The sequence below is a fragment of the Monodelphis domestica genome, chromosome 1 (genome assembly GCF_027887165.1).
Source record: "Monodelphis domestica isolate mMonDom1 chromosome 1, mMonDom1.pri, whole genome shotgun sequence".
Classification (NCBI taxonomy): domain Eukaryota; kingdom Metazoa; phylum Chordata; class Mammalia; order Didelphimorphia; family Didelphidae; genus Monodelphis; species Monodelphis domestica.
Window position 1 is genome coordinate 21,230,660 of NC_077227.1, and position 23,996 is coordinate 21,254,655.

At 38.7% G+C, this 23,996-nt stretch overlaps 1 protein-coding gene across 11 annotated transcripts in view; it reads right to left on the minus strand.

Moving 5' to 3' along the window:
- The window catches only part of ANK3 (ankyrin 3), a 754,092-nt gene that overhangs the window by 298,692 nt on the left and 431,404 nt on the right, over positions 1-23,996 (minus strand). The gene's annotated exons all lie outside the window — the stretch shown is intronic.

Here is a 23,996-nt window from a genome sequence, read left to right on the forward strand (position 1 = left end):
CTATTATGAGCTTCAGAGAGGCCTAAAGATGCCACAGTTGGAATTTCCTTCAGGTGTGGGTTGGGCTAGATGGTCATTGGGGTTCCCTCAGTTCTGTGACTCTATGTGTTAGACCACTAATGAATAATAATAATAGCTAATATCTTATAAGCTCTTTATGTTTGCAAATGCTTTGCATGTTATCTGTTTTAACATCAATTTAAATTTAGAAAAATTCACTTTTTAATTTAAAAAAATTACAAAGACCTCTGATTTATCTTTTTCTATACAAAGAATTGTTGGTGTGTATGAAAAGAAATAGCTTTAAATATTTCTGTTATCTTAATTTCTTCTGTATGAAAATGAGATGAAGGGAGGCACAGAATGCCATGGAATGGTGGGACATTTTGTAGAATGAACTAGATTATGTCAGAGATTTAGTTTCAGAGGATGAGAGTCCACCTAGTGATTCTACTCTGTATCTTAAATCCCTTTAATCTCTTTTGGACTAGGGAGGAAGAGAGGATTTGGGGCGGTCTATTAGCAGAGGTGGGGGGGGGGTGATGCCTGCACTCATAAAAGCAATTGGTTGGAGAGATGGAATTATTTTGTTAAAGACCCAGAGAATGTTCCTCTGATATTTCTTTATACCTAACACCAGATGGAGAGTTGCTGAATCTTGGCTTGAAGGACTCATGGATCTAAAACAGCACAAGTGTGAACTGAATAGAAAGATAATATGTGTTGAAGGTAGATGATGGAATAGAATGGAAAGATAGCTTGATATTTTAAATTACAACTGAGAATGGAGAATATAGCACTTTGAAATTCTCTAGGCAGATGCAGATGTCTGCCCATGCACACATGACCATTCAATACTCTTAAGTAAAAGGACATAGGTATATAATCATATGTTATCTAAATAATGAGATTATTTGCATTCAAACATGGTGGCAGTACAATTTAATGAAGAGAGGCCATTACTGACTGTGAATCTCTTGGCAAATCACAATCTCTTGGAGCCTCAATTTCTACATCTGGAAAATGGGAATAGTGAATTGAGAGACATGGCATAGAAGAGAGAGAGTTGTTTTCAGAGTTGGGAAGACTTCAGTTCAAGTCCTGTCTTTGTGTAACCTGGAGCAAATTGCTTTAGCTCTCATTGCTCTAGGCAACTCTGTCAGACTACAGGTTACAGAGGAAATGGTTTGTGCTGCTAAAAGGAGTTTCCCCACTGGGGGCTCTTTTATACCAATGAAAAACAAGTTCGGTTGAAAAACTCCCCCTCCAATCCTAAATTCTTTCCCTAATTGGTTTGTGGTGAAAAGTCACTGAGACCACACATATCAAGGGAAAGAAGAGTTTAAATCGGCTATATTGAGCTGCAGAAGTCTATTGAGAATGCTCTATGTTCTCAACAGAGGTGGGGCCATAAATGATACATGACCTGGTCCCTGTCCTCAAGGAGCTTAGAGCTCTCATTTCCACCACCTGCCCTCCACTCCAGAGGCATCTCCTCCTTTGTATACATTTTTTCATTGGAGTATAACTAAGGCCTGTCCACACCCTGAGGGCAGGGCTGATTTTGCATTTTCTCTGTGTCCTCAGAACCTTGGACAGTGCCTAGCACAGGTGCCAATATTTCTTGCTTGATTTTCTGGTCTAAATTTTTTAGGAGTGGCGATTTAAAGCTTTCCAGATTATACCATGACATCCAATTTTGATTTAGGTCACATTTAATACTCTGTTCCTGTCCAGAAAGTGACAGATGATGAATGTTGGGATGGTAAAGGGTGCCAAAGATCAGTCCATCCACTCCCATCCCCCCATTTAATAAAGAAGATTGAAGCCCAAAGAGGTTTTGTAACTTGGCCAAAGTCATGCAGTTCATCAAGCCAGGCTTAGATCTTAGCTCTCTTTAACTCCATGAGTCTGGTGCTCTCCCCACCATACCACACTGTCTCATTTTTGTGACAGTCTCTTTCATCCCAGACAATAAATAAATTAACTTGCTTCATTGCCTGTAGTAATTACTTAATTTAGCCTTGAATGAGAAAAAATAAGAAACAGAAATAGAGAGAGTGAGAAATAGAGAGAAAGAGACAGAGAGACAGAGAGAGAGAGAGAGAGAGAGAGAGAGAGAGAGAGAGAGAGAGAGAGACAGAGAGAGAGAGACAGAGAGACAGAGAGAGAGAGACAGAGAGAGAGACAGAGAGAGAGACAGAGAGAGAGAGACAGAGAGAGGGGGGATCATAGTTGGGCACTTTCTCCAAGGGAAGGTAGACTAGTGATAACTGATGAAATCAGCATCTCTTCCTCTGGTTCAGTACAAACTGTCAGCATTTTCAGAAAACAAAGAAGCTGTCTTATAGGATGGGGAAGAAAGTGCTATAAAATCACCATGTGTTTACTTGCTGCTTGTCCAGTAGTAGACACTTGACTCTATGATTCAGACATTACTCAGAAATCTCTGAGTTCTGGGAAATTTCTATGAAAAAATGCCAGATCTCAGAGCAATAATTTCCAAATGTCCCTAACAAAGATGCTGCTCTCATGTTTTCTGTATCCTTGGACCAAGTAAAGTTATGGAACACATTAGCAATTGAGGGTCCCAGGTATTGAGGAGTCTTAAAGCAGCATTGAGGAGCACCTCAGAAAGTCAAAGTTTGTGGCACAAAGGACATAAAGAAAGTAAAAGTTTTATGACCCTAGAGGGCAAATTCTCAGGATGCTCTGATATAAATTTTCCACAATATCCTCCAAATGGTGCCAGTGCTTCTTGAAATTCTGTTTTGGGATATGGTCAGAATTCAATGGGAACATTTTGATGAGGGGCACAACACTGATTCCTCTACAAAATCCCACAAAATAGGCATAACAAACTCAAGGAGAATTTCTAAAAGATCTGCAACAGAATTTATCAACTGAAATGAATTTCAACAAGGACAAGAGGTATAACTTGCTTTTAGGTTCACACCATTAAAGAGTGACATAAAAATTTAAAATAATAAATTAATAAACAAAAAAATGAAAAAGGCAACATTCTCAAATTGGAAGATTAGCAGCCTTTGGAAAGTTTCTGTTTGTGCCAGCTCAACACTTGTCCTTTTTAATTCTAAGACATCCCTTGCATCTTACTCCTTCTCTCTCCATATCCACAGTCATCCCACCCCAAGTTTAGGATTTTTTTTTTATCATCTTAGACAATACCAGTATTAAAAGTGAGGATGCCAGTTACATGCTAAGTATCTGGGAACAAATGTTGGGACCAATCAGAAGTGGCTGGGATATATTGGGGGCCAGTGACAAGTGAGAGCACATCCACCTAAAATTGTAGGAAGATAGTAAAAGTTTGTGTGGAGGGAGGTTGGGAAAAAAGAAGGCCAAAGACAAGATAATACCTGGAGTAAATATTGACTGGAGACACTGAGTTCCGATAAAAGGAAGTTGGCAAGCTTATAGGGCTTTGAGGCCAATATTTATCTAAATACGCTTAGACAAGTATAGGCCTATACTTATACAAAGACAACCAAAGGGGATATGGAAAAAGAACAAGTGATAAATTGCCCTAAACATCTGCCGGATGAAGGTTATTTAAAAAAAGAAATGAGAGTTGTAAATGTAAACTTAATTGATTTATTAGTTTAAGGGTAAGTTTATGATAAATGGTTTTTTCCCTTTCTTTTCTTCCTTCCTCCTCTCTGTTTGTTTGTTTGTTTCTTCCTTCCTTTCTCCCTTTTTTTCTCCCATTCTTCCATCAACTTTATGGTTTCTTGGAAGTCTAGAATAACTCATTATGACAGAGAGGGAGTTCTTCTAAGGGGTCCTATGGGATGGTATGCAAGAATAAAGGGGTAACTAGGTGGCTTAGTGGTAGGAAAGCCACGTCAAGAGATGAGAAGTTTTATGGGTTTAAATCCTGTCTGTGTAACCCTGGGCAATTCACTTAACTTTCATTGTCTAGTGCTTACTGTTCTTCTGCCCTAGAACCAGTGCATAGTATTGATTCTAAGACAGAAGGCAAAGGGTAAAACAAAAAAGAATAATGGATGGGTACTGGATTTGGAGTTAGAGAACTGAGTTCAAATCCCAGATCTCTGTTTTAGTAGCTATTTGTCAGTTAATCTCTCCATCCTTCAGTTTCCTCTCCTGTGAAATGGTCCCTTACAGCTCTAGATCCTATCATTCCTGGAGCTTATGCATTTTTTCTTGGACTTTTAAAAAAATCCTTACCTTTTGTCTTAAAGTAATTGTTAAGTATCCGTTCTAAGGCATAAAGGCTAGGCAATTGGAGTTAAGTGACTTGCCCAGGGTCACATAACTAGGAAGTGTCTGAGGCTAGATTTGAACCAAAGACCTCCCCATCTCTGTGCATAACTCTATCCACTGAGCCAACTAGTTTTTCCTCCCCATGTTTTTTAAGAAATTGTATGATCTATGAGGACATCAGGGCATCCTGGTGGATCAGTATCATTTTTTTAAACTTGGATTCACAATAAGCAAAATCTCTTGAATAATTCAGATCATTGGCTACTCTGCAATTTACAGTTGTCTGGGAACACAGAACAATTAAGTGACTCGTCTGGGGTCACTCAGTCAGTGTATATCAGAGGTAGGACTGGAATAGAGGTCTTCATGACTCTCAGCCCCTTTATGAATTTTTTGAAGGGTAGGAGGGTAACTGGTAACTCTGAGGCTCATTATAAAGTACCTTCAAGTTTCTAGAATTAGAAGGAACCATTTTGATTGATTTGACTATTTTTTTCTTTTTAAGAAAATTATTAAGGATGACTCTCTGGGGAAAATGGGAGAAGGATGCAGGGGGAAAAAAGCAATGTAAAGCAAAAGTTAAAATCTTTTAAAAAAAAAAGAAAACTAGAAGAGACCTTCAATAGTATCCAGTCCATTCTCATAATTCTATGGATGAGGATTATCAAGCCAGATGAAGTGGCCTACTCAAAGTTAAATAGGGAGCTAGTAAGTGGCACAGCTGGACATCGAGTCTAGTTTCCAAGACCTAGCAATTAAGTTAGACGTTTTTAAGGACCCTTGGAAGTATAAGTGTCTCAGACTACCAGTAGGAAGACATGCAGCTGAGGTCCTTTCTAGCACAGATGCTTCATTACTCAATTAACAAACCTTTATTAAACATTTACAGTATGCATAGCCCAGTGGTAAGTGTTGGTGATACAGAGAGAAAATTGGGAATGGTAATTCTGTAATCAAATGTCTCCTGATGCAATGGAGATCCTTGAGTATTCAGGGTCTAAAAGATACAGAGAAAGTGTCTAAATCCTAAGGGAACTGGCTTCAATTCCTACGAAATAAAATGAATCTACTTCCAGTGGTAATATGCTTTTTTTCAACTGGTCATCTTTTTTTTTTTTTTAATTTTCTCTCTGTGAAGGCCCTAAATGACCAAATTTAGTCACAGGATTAAATGACTCACATAATCTCTACTCCACCCAATTTTGTATTACTGTATGAAGACTGAGATTAAAGTTTCTTCTAGGCACAAGAAGAAAGCTTGATGGTTTTCTTCACATATAGTGGAACCTTGTATCATATTCATAGTATCATTAATTTGGTCTCTCCATGGTGTGTGCTAGGTTGAATTATCAGCAGTGTTCTAGCCCACTTAGCTTTATATCCCATTCAGCTAATTATAAGAATACCAAAGCTGTTCTGCTATGGGTTTCTGCTGCAGGCAAAAGTATCCCATCCCACCCCTTTCCATCTCTTGTCCTGAGAATAATAATCAAATCTATGTCAGGATTGGTATTGGGAAGGGTAAACCAATGACTGCCTCAGAGCTCCACACCCCATTATTCCTGCTCACAAATATCTTATTTTTACTTGTCTGTCTGTTTGTCTATCTATCTATCTATCCATCCATCCATCTACCTATCTATCTATCTATCTATCTATCTATCTATCTATCTATTTATCTATCTATTTATTTATTATTTCACTGGGAGAGACAGAGGACACATATGAAAATACATACAGCATCAATATAAAGTTAATAAACACTAGTAGCCAACTGTTTTGAATTTTCTTATATATGTGGTAGCTACCAATGAGAATGTAAGCTCTATGAAGGCAGGGACAATTTTAGCTTTGTTTGTATATCAATAGCACCTGGGTCATAGTAGGTTCTTAGTTAATGTTTATCAGTTGAACTCATAAAACATCTAACTTGTGATGCCTAATAAAATAGAGCACCTTATAAAATACAACTACATCAGTGTGATATGTTGGTTATCAAGACCAAGTTCTTAAATCAATAAGACTATGGATTCAAAGTTGTATTTTCTTAGAACCAAAACCTTGACCAATAAATGGAAAAATCCTTGAGAATTAGAGCATTCCAGAATAGGGTGTCTGGTGTTTTGACAGACTTCAAAATCATGTAACGAATGATCCATGGAAGGATTGAAGATAGTTCATCCTGACAAGAGAAGCCTTGTAAGGTACATGGCCACCATACTCATCCTAAGTAAAAGGTTGTCATGTGTAATAGAGATTAGACTTCCCTCCCCACCCCTGTATCCCTCCATTGATTTATATCTGCCAAAGAAGGTCAAGTACTCTTCTCCCCCCAAACTCACCTGACCCTTCAGGGTTTGAATTACAGAAAGCCTGATGCTCTGAGCATAGTGGCTATGATCAAGGACTTTCAACTAATCAGTGGCATCCCTGGAATCTCAGAGATTTTCACAATGAAGGCTTGTGCAGAAATAGTCACTGAAGACAATGAATGACTTCTTCCTTAAGATGGCATGATAGATTTAGTGATAAACATCCCTCTGAAGACAGCTTCCAACATGGAGAGCAAATATCCTTTAATCTTCTTCATCCAACCCCTTTCTTCACAAATAGAGCCTGACTAGATGACTGATGGTTGCCTGCTTAGTCTAAAAGTCCTTCTTTATCCCTGTCCATTCTAGGTGTCCATGTCAGAGTGATTTATATCCTATCAAATGAAGACATGACAATGGGACTCTCCTTTTCAACCAACTCTGGTGGCTCCCTTTAGCCTCTAGGATCAAGTAGAAACTCCTCTGTTTAAAGTCCTATACTATCTGGCCTCAATCTCTCTTTCGCCTCTCCCTGGACATTACTCTTCCTCCTGAAGTTTTTAGCCTACACAAAGTGACTGTCTCTCTGTCCCTTACCTATTTCTGGGTCTTATCATTGGATGTCTTCCTAGAAGAGACTCCCTCCTGACTCTGCCCCAGAGTCCCTTCCCTCCCTTTAAGACACAGGTCACATACCATCTTCTACAGGAAGCCTTTCTTGATTTTCCCAATTGCTAGTGTTTTCTATTCCAACCTACTTTGTATTTAGTTTTTTTTTTTAAACCCTTACCTTCTTGTCTTGGAATCAATACTGTGTACTGGCTCCAAGGCAGAAGAGTGGTAAGGACTAGGCAATGGGGGTCAAGTGACTTGCCCAGGGTCACACAGCTGGGAAGTATCTGAGGCTTTGTATTTAGTTTGGTTATTGTTGTTGTCATTATTCAGTTGTCTGACTTCTCCTGACCCCATTTGGAGTGTTCTTGTTAAAAATACTGGATTTATTTGCCATTTTCCAGCTCATTTGACTAATGAAGAACTGAGGCAAATAAGGTGAAATGACTTGTTTAGGGTCACAAAGCTAGTAAGTGGCAGAAAGTGGATTTGAATTAAGATCTTCCTGGTTCCAGGTCCAGTGCTGCAACCATTGTGCCACTTAGCTGCATTTAGTTACTTTGCACATATCAGTGTTTATTAACTTTATATTGATGCTGTATGTATTTTCATATGTGTCCTCTGTCTCTCCCAGTGAAATAATAAATAAATAGATAGATAGATAAATAGATAGATAGATAGATAGATGGATGGATGGATGGATAGATAGACAAACAGACAGACAAGTAAAAATAAGATATTTGTGAGCAGGAATTGCTCCCTTCTTTGTATTCATTTCCCTACAGCCTAACATGGTGTTTGGCACATAGCAGATGCTTAAACACATGTTGATTGGCTTAATCAATCACCTCAAGAAAGTATAAAGTTCTGTTGATATAGATATGATAATATTACCAAAAAACTAAAAGCTGATACAAAAACACAATTCAGGGCAATCAAAAAATGTACTGTGTTTGAATCTTTAGCCTGTACTTTGTATAGTCAGTCCTAGTTCTCAATAGCAGGCCAGCCTACAGATAGTGGCGAACCCAAGTCTGGCCAAACTCATCAGAAAGGGGCAAGACCGGAGAATCTCAGCAATGGGTAAAACATAAAAATCTACATTAGAAGGAGGCAGACTTTATCATCAGAGACTAGAGCTTGAATCCCAACTTTACTACCTGTCTAATTTTGAGTAAGGCCATTCCCCTCTATAGGCCTCAGTTTACTTCTTTGAAAAATGAGATCATTGGACTAGATGACCTACCTGTATGGCCCCTTCCAGCTCTTAGTCTATGATCCCATGAAATAATAATTCAGCTTAACAAATCTAGAAGCACTTACTAAGTACATCCTATATCTGTGTTGGTGAACCCATGGCACATGTGCCCCTGCATGCCAGAGGGAGTTGCTCCATTCCCCCTCTCTACAACACCTGAGGACATCTCACATACCCTGCCCCTCTGCACAGCTGTCCAATGTGAACACTTCCTCCCTCCATTGTCTGAGGTAATGTGGGGGCCTCACATTTTGAGGATGCAGTTTGGGCATGGAATCTCTAAAAGATTTGCCAACACTGCCTTATATACTTATTAAGGACTTACTCTGAGTGTGGTATTATGAGAGACACTGGAGAATCACAAAAACAAAAGATTCCCTGCCCTCAAGGAGCTTACATCCTATGGAAGGGCATCATATGCTTTGGTCTACTTTCTTTTAGTTATTGTTGATATTCTCTAGCTTGACCCTTTCTGATGAGTTTGGCCAGACTCAGAGTCCCAACTGTCCACAGAATGTGCTATCTTTTGTTTTGCTGCAGATTTATCATTTCATTAGTATTGAAAAATCTCTACCCATTCTCCTCACTACTTCTACACCCTCTCCCCCTTTCACAAGGTCACTTGGGAAGAGAGAGAGACCAAGAATGCCCTAGAAGAGCAAAGTTTTCCCAGAGGAGGTAGTCTATTGACTATTAATGGCTGCTTCTCTTTCTAGAATGCTTTCACATTGGTAAAGCCCCTTCTCTGAATCAACCCCACAGGAGAGAGTGTCATCTTTAGTTCATAGGTGATCTCCAAGTTCACCCAGTTAAAAAAATATCAGTCTCAGGATTTCTGATTGTATATTGGGGTGGGAGATCTGGCACCTCAGGACAGGAGGACAGTCAGTAATCACCAGGGCTTTGCCAGGCAGGAAAGTGGTGAAGATAAGGAAGGTCTGTTGTTATGTATCCCAGATCTGGTTCAGGGATAGGACTCTCAAAATCATCAAGAACAGGACAAAGTCCAATCCCAGAAGGATGGAAACATAGGACAGGGTTCAAATTGAGCCATTTAAAAATACATTCTGAAGATAATTATTTTGGAAATTTCTAGAGAAAGAAAATCTTGAAAGAAACATCTTCAAAGAAACACTTTTGTTAAATTCATAGCTAACAGCAACCACCATTTCCTCAATAAACCAAAAGAATTTTTTTTTAACTGAGAATCACAATCCTACCTTATGGACAAACTTTTCATAATGACGAAATCTGTCCTTAATCTAAATATTCATTCTACCTCCCAACAACCACTGCTACACCAAGTAAACAAACAAAACACATAAAAATGGAAGAAGTAGCCCAGAAGAAAGGTCACTTGGCACTTTGTAGGTTTTCCTGCTTACATACTCACATGACTGATGTACCTAAGAGAGGGTCCATGATTCTTGCCTTGCTTGACATCTATTCCTTCCCAACTCTAACTGTGGTAACAAAGAACAGAATGTTGTACTTGGAGGTAAGGAGACCTGAGTTCAAATTCCAAGTCAGATATTCATTAGCTCTGTGATCCTGGATAAGTTCCTTGAGTCTTTCTGTGCCTCTACTTCCTTATTTATAAAATGGGAGTAATACTAGTACCCACCTCACAGGTTCTTAGAAGGCTCAAATGAGACACCGTATATAAAGCCTTGCAAAACTTAGAGCATTAAATGTACTTTTGCCTGAGTCCCTGGGCTCTTACATGAACTTTTACTTAACCTTGCCAGAATTCAGGATTCTATGATGACTATAGCTTTCCCTCATCATGCTCTTTCATGGGGAATTTCTTCCCATTCAGTCCCCCTTATTTGTGTCTTGCACCATTATAATGTAAGTTCCTTGAGGTCAAGAACAGTCCTGTCTTTCTATTTGCATCTCAAGTGTTTAGCCCAGTGGCCAAAAATATAGATTTTAATGTTTCTCTCTCTCTCTCTCTCTCTCTCTCTCTCTCTCTCTCTCTCTCTCTCTCTCTCTCTCTCTCTCTCTCTCTCTGTCTCTCTCTCTCTCTGTCTGTGTCTCTGTCTGTGTCTCTGTCTGTCTGTCGGTCCATCTGTCCATATGTCCACTTGTCTATCTATCAGAAATCTCTCTACCTGCCATTCCTTCTCCAAAATAGCAATGGACTCTCTAAAGGCAAAGATCACTTCCTTCTTCTCTTGGTTTTGTGTTCTCAGTGTCCAGCACTGTGTCTTGCACACAGTAAACAGATGAACAAATATTTGAATGAATGGTTAGTCACTAGAGCTCACTCTGACTCATGCCTCCTCGTAGTTACAAGAAATTTCTTGTCAACACAGACATCTTCTTTGCTGGGGTGACCTGCAGCTGTTTCTCTAGCATCGAGGCACCACTTAGGGATTTTAGGAAGAAAGCTGTTGTAGAGGAAAGAGCACCAGGAGACACAAGGTTCAAATTCTGGCTCTGATATTTACCACTTATGTGATCATGTAGCACAGGGGTAAGGCATTTACTAAGCACTTACTGCTCTCAGGTACAATACAAATGGCTTTACAAATCTGTCTTTTGATCCTCACAACAACCCAGGAGGAAGGTACCAGTATTATCCTCATTTTGCAGTAGAGAAATCTAAGGCAGACATAGATTAAATAACCTGCTCACAGGCACACAGTTAATAAATGTCTGAGGATGGATTCAAACTCAGGTCTTCTTGACTCCAGGGCTAGCACCACCGAGTTGTACACGAAAGAGAAAAAAAAAATACAACCAAAATCCCCTCCTGTTCCTCCTTCCTGTTCATTCCACAAAAGAGAGCAATATGGTCAGCTTAAGTAATCAAATGACAATATATATTTGTAAATGTTAAAGCACAGGATGAATTCTAGCTATTATTATTAATAGTAGGTGATGGTAATCGCCAAAGGCTCTTCTCATTAGCAGAAGGACTGGCTGTTGTTGTTTTGGGCTATAGCACCTTAGGAAGACATTTACCTAACGTTGCTGAGATTTTATGATCCTTGTTCCTCTTCTCTTTGCCTCTGTTGTGGTGACATGATTATAAAGACCTTGATGCTAAAATAGACTAAACAACAATGCTGGGTGCTAAGCCTATAAAGACAAAAATTAAAGACTACCTGTGCTCAAGGATCTAATGTTCTATTGGATTCAATATGTACACACACACATATATAGAATAGATATAAAGATTTACTTTGTATCTTCTATCAATTGATCCACATTTATTAAATGCCTACTATTTGCCAGGCTCTATGCTAAGCATAGGGGACACACAGAAAATGGCAAAAAATCATCCCTTCCCTAAAGAAGCTTACAGTTTAATGGAGGAGACAGCAAGCAAATAAATACATACAAAGCAAGTTATATGTGGGATAAATAGCAAATCATTAACAGAGGAAAACCAGTGGAATTAACTCTATTAGATTGTAAGCTCCCTGAAGGCAATGCCTCTCTTTGGTTTGTTCATATATTAGCCCACATTCCCAGAATATACTGTGTACAGTGTATTTTGAAAGTTACCCATAAAACTCTGATCTCCAGCACAACTCCAATTTCCAGCAAAACTATGATTCCCAGCACCCTATTCACTTCCTGTCATTATGTGCTGATGTAGACAGGTCATAAATTGGGTGGAGTTCCATGTCTTGCTTCTCTTTTCTTCCAGTGGGTGGTAGCTTTTATAGAGTGGGCTTTTTGAGCAGGTAGAAAAACTTAGTCATGTGGCTCTATTTTGTCAGAAAATAAAGTTTATAAATACAATACTTGAAGTATTGGATATTAATTTAACTCTGACAGTACCAAGAGTGTTGAAAAATCTCAGTTGACTCTCTTATTAGAAAAGGAGTGGGCTGTATGATTTTCTTTTAAGTTCTTTATTTTCCTTTATCCAGAGAGACATACAAAATATATATATTAGCATACACAATTAGAACAATAAGTTGGGCAACAATATTAGTTTATACAGAACTGTTTAAAAAAAACCTGGCCAAGACAAACACAGGAATTATATGTATACAACTACAAAATACACACAATTAAAATTAGATCTAAATAACTGGAAAAACATTAATTGCTTATGGGTAGGATTAGCTAATATAACAAAAATGACAATCCTTCTCAAATTAATTTACTTATTCAGTGCCACACCTATAAAACAATTAAGAAACATTTTTTTACTGAATTAGAAAAAAATCATAACAAAGTTCATTTGGAAGAACAAAAGATGAAGAATATTGAGGGAACTAATGAAAGAAAATGTGAAAGATGGGGACCTAGCTGTACTAGATCTTAAACTGTACTATAAAGCAGTGATCATCAAAACAATATGGTACTGGCTAAGAGAAAGAAGGGAGGATAAATGGAATAGACATGGGGTAAATGACCTCAGCAAGACAGGGTACAATAAACCCAAAGATCCCAGATTTTTAGGACAAGAACCAACTATTTGACAAAAACTGCTGGGAAATTTGGAAAACAGTATGGGAGAGATTAGATTTAGATTAACATCTCATACCTTATACCAAGATAAATTCAGAATGGGTAAATGACTTAAATATAAAGAAGGGAACTATAAGTAAATTAGGTGAATATAGAATATTATACCTGTCAGATCTATGGGAAAGGAAAGAATTCAAGATGAAACAAAAGATAGAGAATATTACAAAATATAAAATGAATAATTTTGATTACATTAAATTAAAAAGATTTTGAACAAACAAAACCATTGTAACCAAAATTAGAAGGGAAGCAACAAATTATGGAAAATATCTTTATAACAACAACCTCTGACAAAGGTCTAATTTCTTAGATTTATAAGGAACTGTCTATTGAACAAAAAAAAAATCAAGCCATTCCCCAATTGACAAATAGTCAAGGAACATGAATAGGCATTTTTTTAGATAAAGAAATCAAAATTATCAATAAGCACATGAAAAAGTGTTCTAAATCTCTTATAATCAGAGAAATGCAAATCAAAACAACTCTGAGGTACCACCTCACACTTAGCAGATTGGCCAAAATGATGGTAAAGGAAACTAATAATTGTTGGAGGGGATGTGGCAAAATGGAGACATTAATGCATTGCTGATGGAGTTGTAAATTGATCCAACCATTCTGGAAGGCAATTTGGAATTATGCCCAAAGGGCACTAAAAGACTGTCTGCCCTTTGATCCAGCCATCCCACTGCTGAGTTTGTACCTCAAAGAGATAATAAGGAAAAAGACTTGTACAAAAATATTTATAGCCACACTTTTTGTGGTGGCAAAAAACTGGAAAATGGGGGGTGTCTGTTGATTGTGGTATCTGTTGGTGATGGAATACTATTGTGCTCAAAGGAATAATGAACTGGAGGGATTCCATGTGAACTGGAACAACCTCCAGGAATTGATGCAGAGTGAAAGGAGCAGAACCAGGAGAACATTGTACATAGAGACTGATACATGGTGGCACAATTGAAAGTAATAGACTTTTCTACCAGCAGCAATGCAATGACCCAGGACAATCCAGAGGAACTTAAGAGAAAGAATGCTATCCACATCCAGAGAAAGACCTGTGGGAGCTGAAATGCGGAAGAAAAATGTGATCGATCATAATGGGGATATGATTGAGGATGTTGACTTTAAAAGATCACTCTATTGCAAATAGTAATACTATGGAAATAGGTTTTGAATAATAACACATGTAAAACCCAGTAGAATTGTTCATTGGCTCTGGCAGTGGGGGAGGAAAAGAACATAAATTGTTTAAGCATGAAAAGATATTCTAAATGAATTAAATTTTAAAAAATTAAAAAAAAACAAAGAAACCTGATTCCTACATTCCATCAGTTTCCTTTTCTACGACTTATTCAGCTCCCTCAGAGTTGAGAGGTCGAAGCAATTACAGTATGTGTCAAAATCAGAAGCCTGAATGGTCCAAGAGGTAGAAACCATACATCTTCTCATGTAAAAGGGAGAAGTAGTTGAAGCTCAGGTTGAATTATAGGGGGGTACCACGACAGGAGCTTGAACTTCTATGGAAAGGAAGAGGGCATCAGTGACTGCTCTTACAAGAGAGAAATTCTCTTGGCTTGCCTGTGGTTCAGGACACCATCTAAGTCAAATGGAGGTTCTGTGACAACTGGCTACATATGTGTTCTTCTTTATAAAACAGTAGCTATCACTGAAAAATTATGTAGTTTTGGTAAAGCAGATCTTATTTTAGTTGTTCTAGACAAAGTCATTGTTTAAAGGGACATTTGTACTGTTACTTGATAGTTTATAATATATTATAAATAATATATATGTATTTTTAAAAAACTATTATCTTCAGTCTCTGTAATGACTCTAAGACAGAAGGGTAAGGGCTAGGTAAATGAGGTTAAGTGACTTACTCAGGGTCACACAGTTAGGGAATATCTAAGGCCAGATTTGATCTCAAGTCCTCTTGACTCCAGGCTTGGTGCTCTATGGAGCCAACCAGCTGTTCTTATTATATACAATTGTTCAGTTCTAACTCTTCATGGCCTCATTTTTTTAAAGATTCTGGAGTAGTTTGCCACATCCTTCTCCAGCTTATTTTATAGATGAGAAAACTAAGATAAACAAAGTTAAGTGACTTGTCCAGAGTCAAGCAGATAGGAAGTGCCTAAATCCAGATTTGAACTCAGGAAGAGGAGTCTTCCTGATTCCAAGACACTGTGCCACCTAGTTGCCCTTATTTTTAATTATACCTGTAGTAGTATAAATTATATATACAGTATTTTCAGTAACACTGTTTATATAATATGAGCAGCTAAAAGTTACCAAATATAACATATGTATCTTTATTTATATAAATATTATATATATATATATATGCACACAGTAAACATATACGAGGGAGAAAGAGAAGGCAAAGCAGTATGGTAGAAAGCTGGCCTTAGACTCAGAAAGACCTGAGTTCAAGGACTGCCTCAGATCCTGGCTGGGTGAGTCCCTAAACTTCCTAATGATCAAAGTAAACCACTAAGATTTTGAGCTGTAGATCTTTCCAGTTTACATTGGTAGAGGGAATTCTTCACTAGAAACTTCTGATAGTGATGAAATCCCAAGTTTGGTCTCTATTTCACAATGCATTTAAATATTTGTGATGTCTATATGCATACGCATGTGTGTAAATATAGAAATGTATACATGCATGGATACATATTCATACATATCACATATGCACATATATATGGTTTATGCATGCATATATAGAAACAGAGAAAGAGAGAGAGAGAGAGAGAGAGAGAGAGAGAGAGAGAGAGAGAGAGAGAGAGAGAGAAGGGGAGAAAGAGGGAAAGAGAGAGGGAAGGAGGGAGGGGGAGAGAGGGGAGAGAGACAGAGGGAGAGAGAGAGAGAGGGAGGGAGAGAGAGAGAGAGAGAGAGAGAGAGAGAGAGAGAGAGAGAGAGAGAGAGAGAGAGAGAAACACAGGCACACACAAAGACATCATACTGTTTCTTAGAAACTTTAATAAGCATCACAGTTCAGAAATCCCTCCTTTCAGGAAATTGTCTCATCTATTGCATTCTAAGCTCATTTTCTCTTGTTTCTGGTCTTGGTGGCAATGGACAGAGGCATTTTCCAAATGATTATGACACAATTCAGATTCCTTTTTTCCCTTGCCCATTTCTGGCTTAACGCAATACATTTATTTCTTCAATGCTTTGGACTTCTAAGTGATGATAGTGAGTGAAGTCACCCATTGCTTTGATGAATATTGCTATAGATTTTCTGTTAAAAACATAGTTGGTGTAATTAAGTGAGAAATCGTTTACTATAATATCAAGGGGAAAAATAGCCCAGAGTGATTTTCTATTAGAGTCTCGCTGTCCCTGGACCCCCTGAGACTTGGAGAGCAACCTTCTGACCCTAAGCTAATGTGATTTCAGCAGAATGTGTGGTGGATCTATGTTCTCTCCAATATTCAGGGTCAACATTTGGGAAATCCTTCCTTTCTTTGCAATTTTTTCAACTACTAATTATAACCGGCATAGACCCCCTTCACTCAGCATCTCTTGCAGGGAAGGAGACCCCATGGGGCCAGGGGAAGAGGAACAAAAGCTAACTAGACAAAGCCACAGATGAGAGCCTACCTCTGCCTTCAAAAATAAGTCAGCAGTTAGGTTCATAACACTTGCTTGGCCATCATCTCCCATTTTTTATTTGCAAGATGTGGAAAGAAAATTGCACTCCTACAGCACTGCTAAATAATATTGAACAAGAAGAACTCAGTATGGGAGGATTCCTGCTGTACCTTGGGGCAATGATGCTTCTGTGGTGGTGCAGCACTCTGGGGGGCTGGCTGTGATCAGGAGGATTGATGCTCTATGACAATATGAGATGTGGGTATCAGAAGTCAATGAACCATGGAAAATAAGTGGTTAAGATACAGAATAAATGATATAATAAGCAGAAATGAGAATGAGAGCATCCCAGTGTCATAATCTAGTGAAAATGTCAGGCTTGTTCAAGCGTATAAATACCCTGATCACAGAAACACTTGCACCCAAATCAATGGACAGTTAAAACTTTGTACCTTTCTACCAGAAGAATATAAATTCCTGAAGACTTACAAGCACTGCCCAGGGCTTGAATACTTCTCATGAAAGGAGAAAGCCCTTTTCCACAGGCTGCATGATCCAAATCTCCCACATTCACTTTGGAAAATGAGATCAGGTTTAATGCTTCACCCAGGGATCCTACAAGTGGTCCCCCCCCCCATGCCTGCAATGCTCCTGCTCCTAAAATCTCTAGTTTACATAAAAATTCCATTGTTCCAAAACCATTTCCTACTTGCCATGATCCACCCAGACTCTATTATTCAACCTTCCCCCTTTCCTGATTTACTACTTGGCATATATTCAGAGATATATATTTGTTGTCTTCCTCTATAGTATAGGAGTCTTAGAAGAACAGGGTCTATTTCTTTTTTATTTGTTTAATGCCTATTCATGAATGGCTTTTTCCATAACTGGTCCTCAGTTTTGCCTTTTGCTTAACCCAGGAATGCTTCGAGGTGACCTGGAAATTTACTCTTTTCCTAGAACTGCTCTTGGACAACAAATACCAACTGACCTTGGGCAAGTTAATTAACTTTTCCTGGATCTCAATATTCTCATCTCTAAATTGAGAGATTTGGACTCGATAGCCTCGGAGGTGCCTCCCATTTCTAGTTATCTGAGCCTGTGAAGGACCTTGGTGAAGAACTTGTCCAACTAATACACAAACTATAACACACTCAACAAGAAGCCACCCATCCAGAGTCTGCTTGAAGACCTCCAAGGAGACAGAACTCACTCCTCTCAGAAGCACCACATGCCACTTTTAGTCACTGCAATGGTTAGGAAGCCTCTCCTGATATCAACCATTACTCTTTATGAAGAGGGATTTTTGTATCCTTTGTAATTCTATCGCCAGAGCCTAGCATGGTATCTGGCACATAGTAGACCCTTAATGCTTGTCAATTGACTGGTTGACAAATGTTTCCCTTTGCAATTTTCACTCATTTTTTCTCATTCTTGCCTTCAAAGAAGAGGAAAAAAAGATAAAAATAAAAATGAAAGCTAAAAATTTAATGATATAAATTTTTAAAATTTTAGAAAGAATAATTCTCTTTTCCACATGGCAACTCTCCATATATTTGAAAATGGTTATCTCGTATCTCTAGGTTTTCTCTTCTCCAGTCTAAATATCTGCAGGTCCTTTCACTAATACTTTAAAGGCTACTGCCTTGGCACACACCTTTAATTCCTTTGCTTAGACTCTGATGATAGTCTCTTCATAGGTTCTCTCAATTCTCTCTCCAACTTCCAATCAATTTTTTAGATTGCAGCCAGACTAATCTTCCTTAAACATAGACTCAGATATACCCAATCTGTTTAAGAATCTTCCATAACTTGCTGTTGCCCACTGAATTAAATTCAAACTCTTTTGCCTGGAATCCTAGGCCCTTCCTGGCTTGGAACCACTTGACATCTCCAGTTTTATCTCAGACTGTTCCTCTCCACACCGTCCAACCAAACTTTGCCTCCTGAATTTACTCTCAAATTTATCACCTAGTTGCTATTGCTCACACAGTTCCTACTCTGTGGAAGGGCCACTTCCCTCTCAGCATTGTGAAATATATAACACAATCACACATTGCTAAGGCTTAGTCCAAACTCATACTTTACCAATGAGGAAACTGAGTCCAGGGGAAGGGAAAGGAATTGGCCAAGGTCACCCAGCTAGTGGATATCTCTTGGACTTAATCAGCAGTGCATTCACTGACAAACACAGAGATCTACTTATGTGCACACACACCTTCAGCAATATTGAACTTGAGATTTTATTATCTATTTATTTCAAGGCACTGCCTATTAATGATGCATGTACTGGTACCTTGTCTTATTTTCTAGACAAGTGCTCTCTAGATTGGAATAGACTCAGAGGGGAGAGTAATGCTAAAGAGGACAAAGTATGCAAAATAACTCAAGGGTAGAAATTAGTTTAATCTCAATTAGCATTAATGGACCTCACACAATTTCTTCTGTATCAGTGAAACTGTCATTTCCTGGCATTCCATCTTTGAATACAGATTTTTACCAACATTGAACACAATTAACACAATTTCACACATTTATATTTCTACAACATTAATCAACTTTTCTACCTTGTTTAATTTAGGAAAGCATCTAAGTGAGCAAGAGGATAAACTGACAGTACTCTGTTTTTAGAATCTTCTTATCAATGCTGGCTCTCTGTCTCTGTCTCTCTCTGTGTCTGTCTGCTGTCTCTCTCCCTTCTATTATTTCTCTCTTCCTCCTCTTTTTCTGCTTTTCTCTGTCTCTGTCTCTTTCCCACCCCTCTCTCCTTTCTTCCTCTTTTGCTCCCCTCCTCTCTCCCTTTCTCTTTCGCTCTCCCTCTGTGTCATTCTTTTTTATTAAGAAAATCCTCCCCTTTTTACATGTTGATATAATTTTTTTTAAAAACCCTTACCTTTTGTCTTGGAGTCAATACTGTATATTGGCTTCAAGGCAGAAGAGTGGTAAGGGCTAGGCAATGAGGGTCAAGTGACTTGCCCAGGGTCACACAGCTGGGAAGTGTCTGAGGCCAGATTTGAACCTAGGACCTCCCATCTCTAGGGCTGGCTCTCAATCTACTGAGCTACCCAGCTGCTCCCCACATGTTGATATGATTTTAAATAAGGATTTTCTGATATTTTGCCATCCACATTCTCTCCATCCCTTCCACCTCATCCACTTTCCCAAGACAGCAGGTAATATAATAAAGGTTTTACATGTATCATCTCACAATATGTTCATCATGTTGTGAAAAATGACACATTATTTGCACTAGACAAAATTCATGGAGGAAATAAAATGAAGAATGGTATGTTTTGATCTGCTTTTGGATTCTCTTGGTTTCTTCTATGGCTATGAACAACCTTTTTCATCATCTGTCATTCTTTTTCTGTGTCTGTTTCTTCCCCAGTCATCTCTCTTCCCTCCATCTTTTCTCCCCTCTTCTCCCCCACCCCGTTACTTTTTTCTCTGTCTCTGCCTTTGTCTCCCCCTCATCCTTCTCTCTCTTCTTCCTCTTTTTCTCCCCACTCTCTCTCTCTCATTCTTTCTGTATCATCATGTCTCTTCAATCTTTCTCTCATTTGGTCTCAGAACATGTTTATGAAGCAGGGTTAACATTCTGTAGACCAAGACCAAGGAATGAAGAATGAAGAAGAGAGCACTGGTTGTCTGCTCATTTCCTTCCAGGGTGTCTGATATAGCTGTGACCCCCAAGAAGGGAAGGGGCAGAGGGCCAACCTAGGATTCATTAATCCATTGGGGGACTGGAAAAGTGGTTCAGTTCTCCTGTAACTTAGCAACACACTTAGCCTCTGATCATCATGCTCAGAGACCTTCTATGTCATATTCAAAGGATCATGGGATATTAAACTGAGACCTGGAATATACTTTGGTGACCATTCAGTAGAAGGCTATCATTTTTACAGAGCAGGAAACAGGTCCAGGGGAATTAAGTGACTTGCCCACAAGTATACATGAAGTAAGCATCAGTGGTGCAATTGAACCCAAGCCCTCTGTTTTCAGAGCTAGGGCTTTTACTACCATGAAAGGCTGCCTCCCATCCTTTAGTATGAAAAGTAATTGAAAAAAAAATCAGGTATTTCCCCAATGAAATTGAGTCTGGTACAGGGCAGAAAGTCATCATGGTATAATGAAAAGACCTGGGGCAAATCACAAGAACTTTCTGGGCTTGAATCTCCTCATCTCTAAAATGAAGTGGTTGAACTAAACAGAGGATCTCTAAGGCACAGGTATTGTCTTCAAAATATCTAGATTCAAATCTCACTTCTGATTACTACTACCTGTGTTATGGGTTTGCTATTGTTCAGTCATGTCTAATTCTTCATGAGAAATCCCATTTGGGTTTTCTTGGCAAAGATACGAAAGCAGTTTCCATTTCCTTCTTTTTTCCCAGACGAGGAAACTGGGGTAAGCAGAGTCAAGTGACTTGCCCAACTCAGGAATCAATCAAGTTTATTCCAAGCCTAGTTCTCCACCTGCTGAGCCACCTAGCCACCTGTATGATGCGAGACAAGTTTAAAAGTGGAGTTAGTTGCCTCGGAAAGTGGTAGGTCCCCCACAATGGAGGTCTTCACACAGAATCAAGATAAAACATGATGGGAATATTGTAGAAAGGATTTTTGATTGGGTTTGGGTTGGACCTGATGTCCTCTCATAATGCAAAAATAACTTCAGCATCTTCAGTTTTCTTGCTCACAAAATGAGAGGGCTGGAATTCAGAAAGCAATTGAGAATACACTGAGAAAAAGCAGTGGTTAAAATGTCTATATCCTTTGACCCAGGGATCCTGCATCTGGGCATATGCTCCAAAGAAGTCAATGACAAAGTGAATACACATGCCAAAATTTTGGCAGCAGCATTTTTTTTTTGTGGTAGCAAAGAATTGGAAACAAAGTAGATGCCCACCCAGTGAGGAATGGCTACACAACTTATGCTGGAAGAAGTCCTCTCTTTAGCATTTAAAGTCCTTCATAATCTGGGGGAGCCCCCCCAACCTTTCTAGTTGTCTTGTTACTCCCCAGAGGATGGGTCTGTACTGGATACTTCATTTCCCTTAGAAATGTTACTTCTACCCTGGACAAATAACTTCACTTCTGGTTCTGCCTTAGTTTCCTAACTTATAAAATGAGGACAAACAGGAATAAGCTCATAGGGTTGTAGTAGAAATCCCTTTGTAGTGTATATCAGCAGTGGGATTTGAACCCAAGCCCTCTATTTCCCAAGTCAGGTTTTTTACTACTATAATAGGCTCTCTTTCATCCATCCAAGAACATTAACTGGAAAAAAATGAAGGTTTCCACAATATATGTATGTGTATACATATATAACATATGCATATATAATGACCTTCACAGCAACCCTCTTTGTGTGTATATATACAATTCTATTCCTAATCTATATCTATCTGTTTACCTATCTATTACATTTTAATCCTTAAAAGTGCTATAGAAATACCAATGATCATTATTATTATTTCTCTTCAAAGATCTGGTAAAGCCTAAAAGAAAAGAATAAAGAACACCAAGACAAAAAGCAAATATCAGCCACTGGCAAGAGAATCTGTAGAAGAAAAAAACAAAAAACAAACTAGCTCCTAAATCATTTTTTTAGTTGAAAACCCATTAATTAAAAAGTATTTTAAAAGGGATGAGCATTCTGGTGCTCTTGGGGCTTTTTGATTGGCCTTTCCAGTCTTCCAAATTTCCCATCTCCCTATCTATGATGGTCCTTTGATTTTAGCACCATTTTGCCCATATTGTTCCCAGAGTTCCCGTTGTCCTAAACCCAGTCTCCCAGGCGTCCCACAATGCATCCAGGATCAGCTGTATAACCTCAGAGCATCAGTAAATTTGGGCTATTGCTTTTCTTTTGACCTTGAAAATGCATCCCTTTAGATTTCTCCTCTACACATCAGAATCCAAATAAATAATATGCACATTTAAACCAAAAGGAAGCCAAAATGCAGTTTAGCTGTTTCACAATTATCACTTCCCACCCCCAGCCTGAATTCTCCTTTTAAAGCTGATGAGACAAAAAGAAACTTAAACTCACTTAATAGATAAAAAAGCCCAGTAGAGACGGTGGCTGTATCATACCTTTGGGGAAATGTCCAGTGTTTTGGGTTATGTTGTGGCAAAGGGTTCATCAATAATCACAGATAGAAAGAGATACGGGGATGCCCCTCCCTCCCTCCCTTCTTGAAGAAGGTTAATAATAACAGGTATGAGAGACTGCCTATAATATTGGATGAGACTGCTGCCTTAGATTGCTCTACCAAACTATTTTTTTTTCCTGATTTTTTATTCTATGTTCTAAGAGATCGCTCTATGGGACTGGGGGAAAGGAAGTGAGCTATTGAGAAAAAAAATGATTGAAGAGCAAAAGATATCCTTAAAAATGAAAATATTTTTTAAATGAGTATACTGGACTAGACAATCTTTGGAGCCCCTTTTAGCTGCAAACCTCTGATCCTCTTATCCCAAATAGCCCACAGACTGAAGGTTTGCATTTCAGAGATAAGGTCTTGGGGGTTCAAGCAGATCCAGTGACTTGGCTGAGGTCATACAGATAATGAGTAGAATGTAAGCTGTATGAGCAAAAGGACAGTGCCTTATTTTTGTTCTTGAATCCCCAAGAGCTTGGCTCGGTGCCTGGCCCATGGAGAATGCTTGATAAATGTTTGTTGATTGACTGACACCTGGACTACTGGACTGGAATTCAGCTCTCCGGCTCCCATTCCATGCTCCTTCTACTCCAGTACAGTAATCAATGGCATTGGTTTTACACTTGGAGCATATTCTTGACAAGTGTGCCTAGTCATCAGAAAGCATCCTCTGATTTCTTAGAGAAAGAAGCTAAATTGGGACTGTCAGGAAAAAAACAACAACTTGCTCACTATATTTAGGAGATTTGTGGACTCATTTTATAACACATGTCCTGAAAACTACAGCTCAGAATAAAATGATCATTTGGTTTGTTTTAGGCAAGTGGACAAGGGTCAACCTAGGAGCTGGGAAGAGCTGAACCCTCAAGTATTTTTATTGTGTCCTTCAATTGAGTTGGTTTCCCTTGTAATCCTCTGTATTTTATTGGACATGTGTCAAAGCAGGATTCTGAAAAGAATTTCTGAGGCTGATCTTGCTGCCCAAAGGATCTGGGACACACAAAAGATTTGGAATCCCTGCTCTATGGTGTGTTCTGCAGGCTCTTGTCTTTCCAACCAAAGATCTGCTGCATTTGCCATTGAGATCTCTACACACAGAATTAGAGAAAAAAGCAACGTGTTAAAAAAGTACAAAGATGAGAAGAATTTTAATGTCATTAATGATGATAAGAACATATATATGTAAATATGTAGATATATGAAGGACCCAGAACTCCACCGGAGCTATGGACCCATCCATTGATCTCATCCTTCCAATAATCCCAATCTGCTGCTGCCTGGGGGTTTTGTGTGACTCTTGTCTTCTAGGAATGCAGCT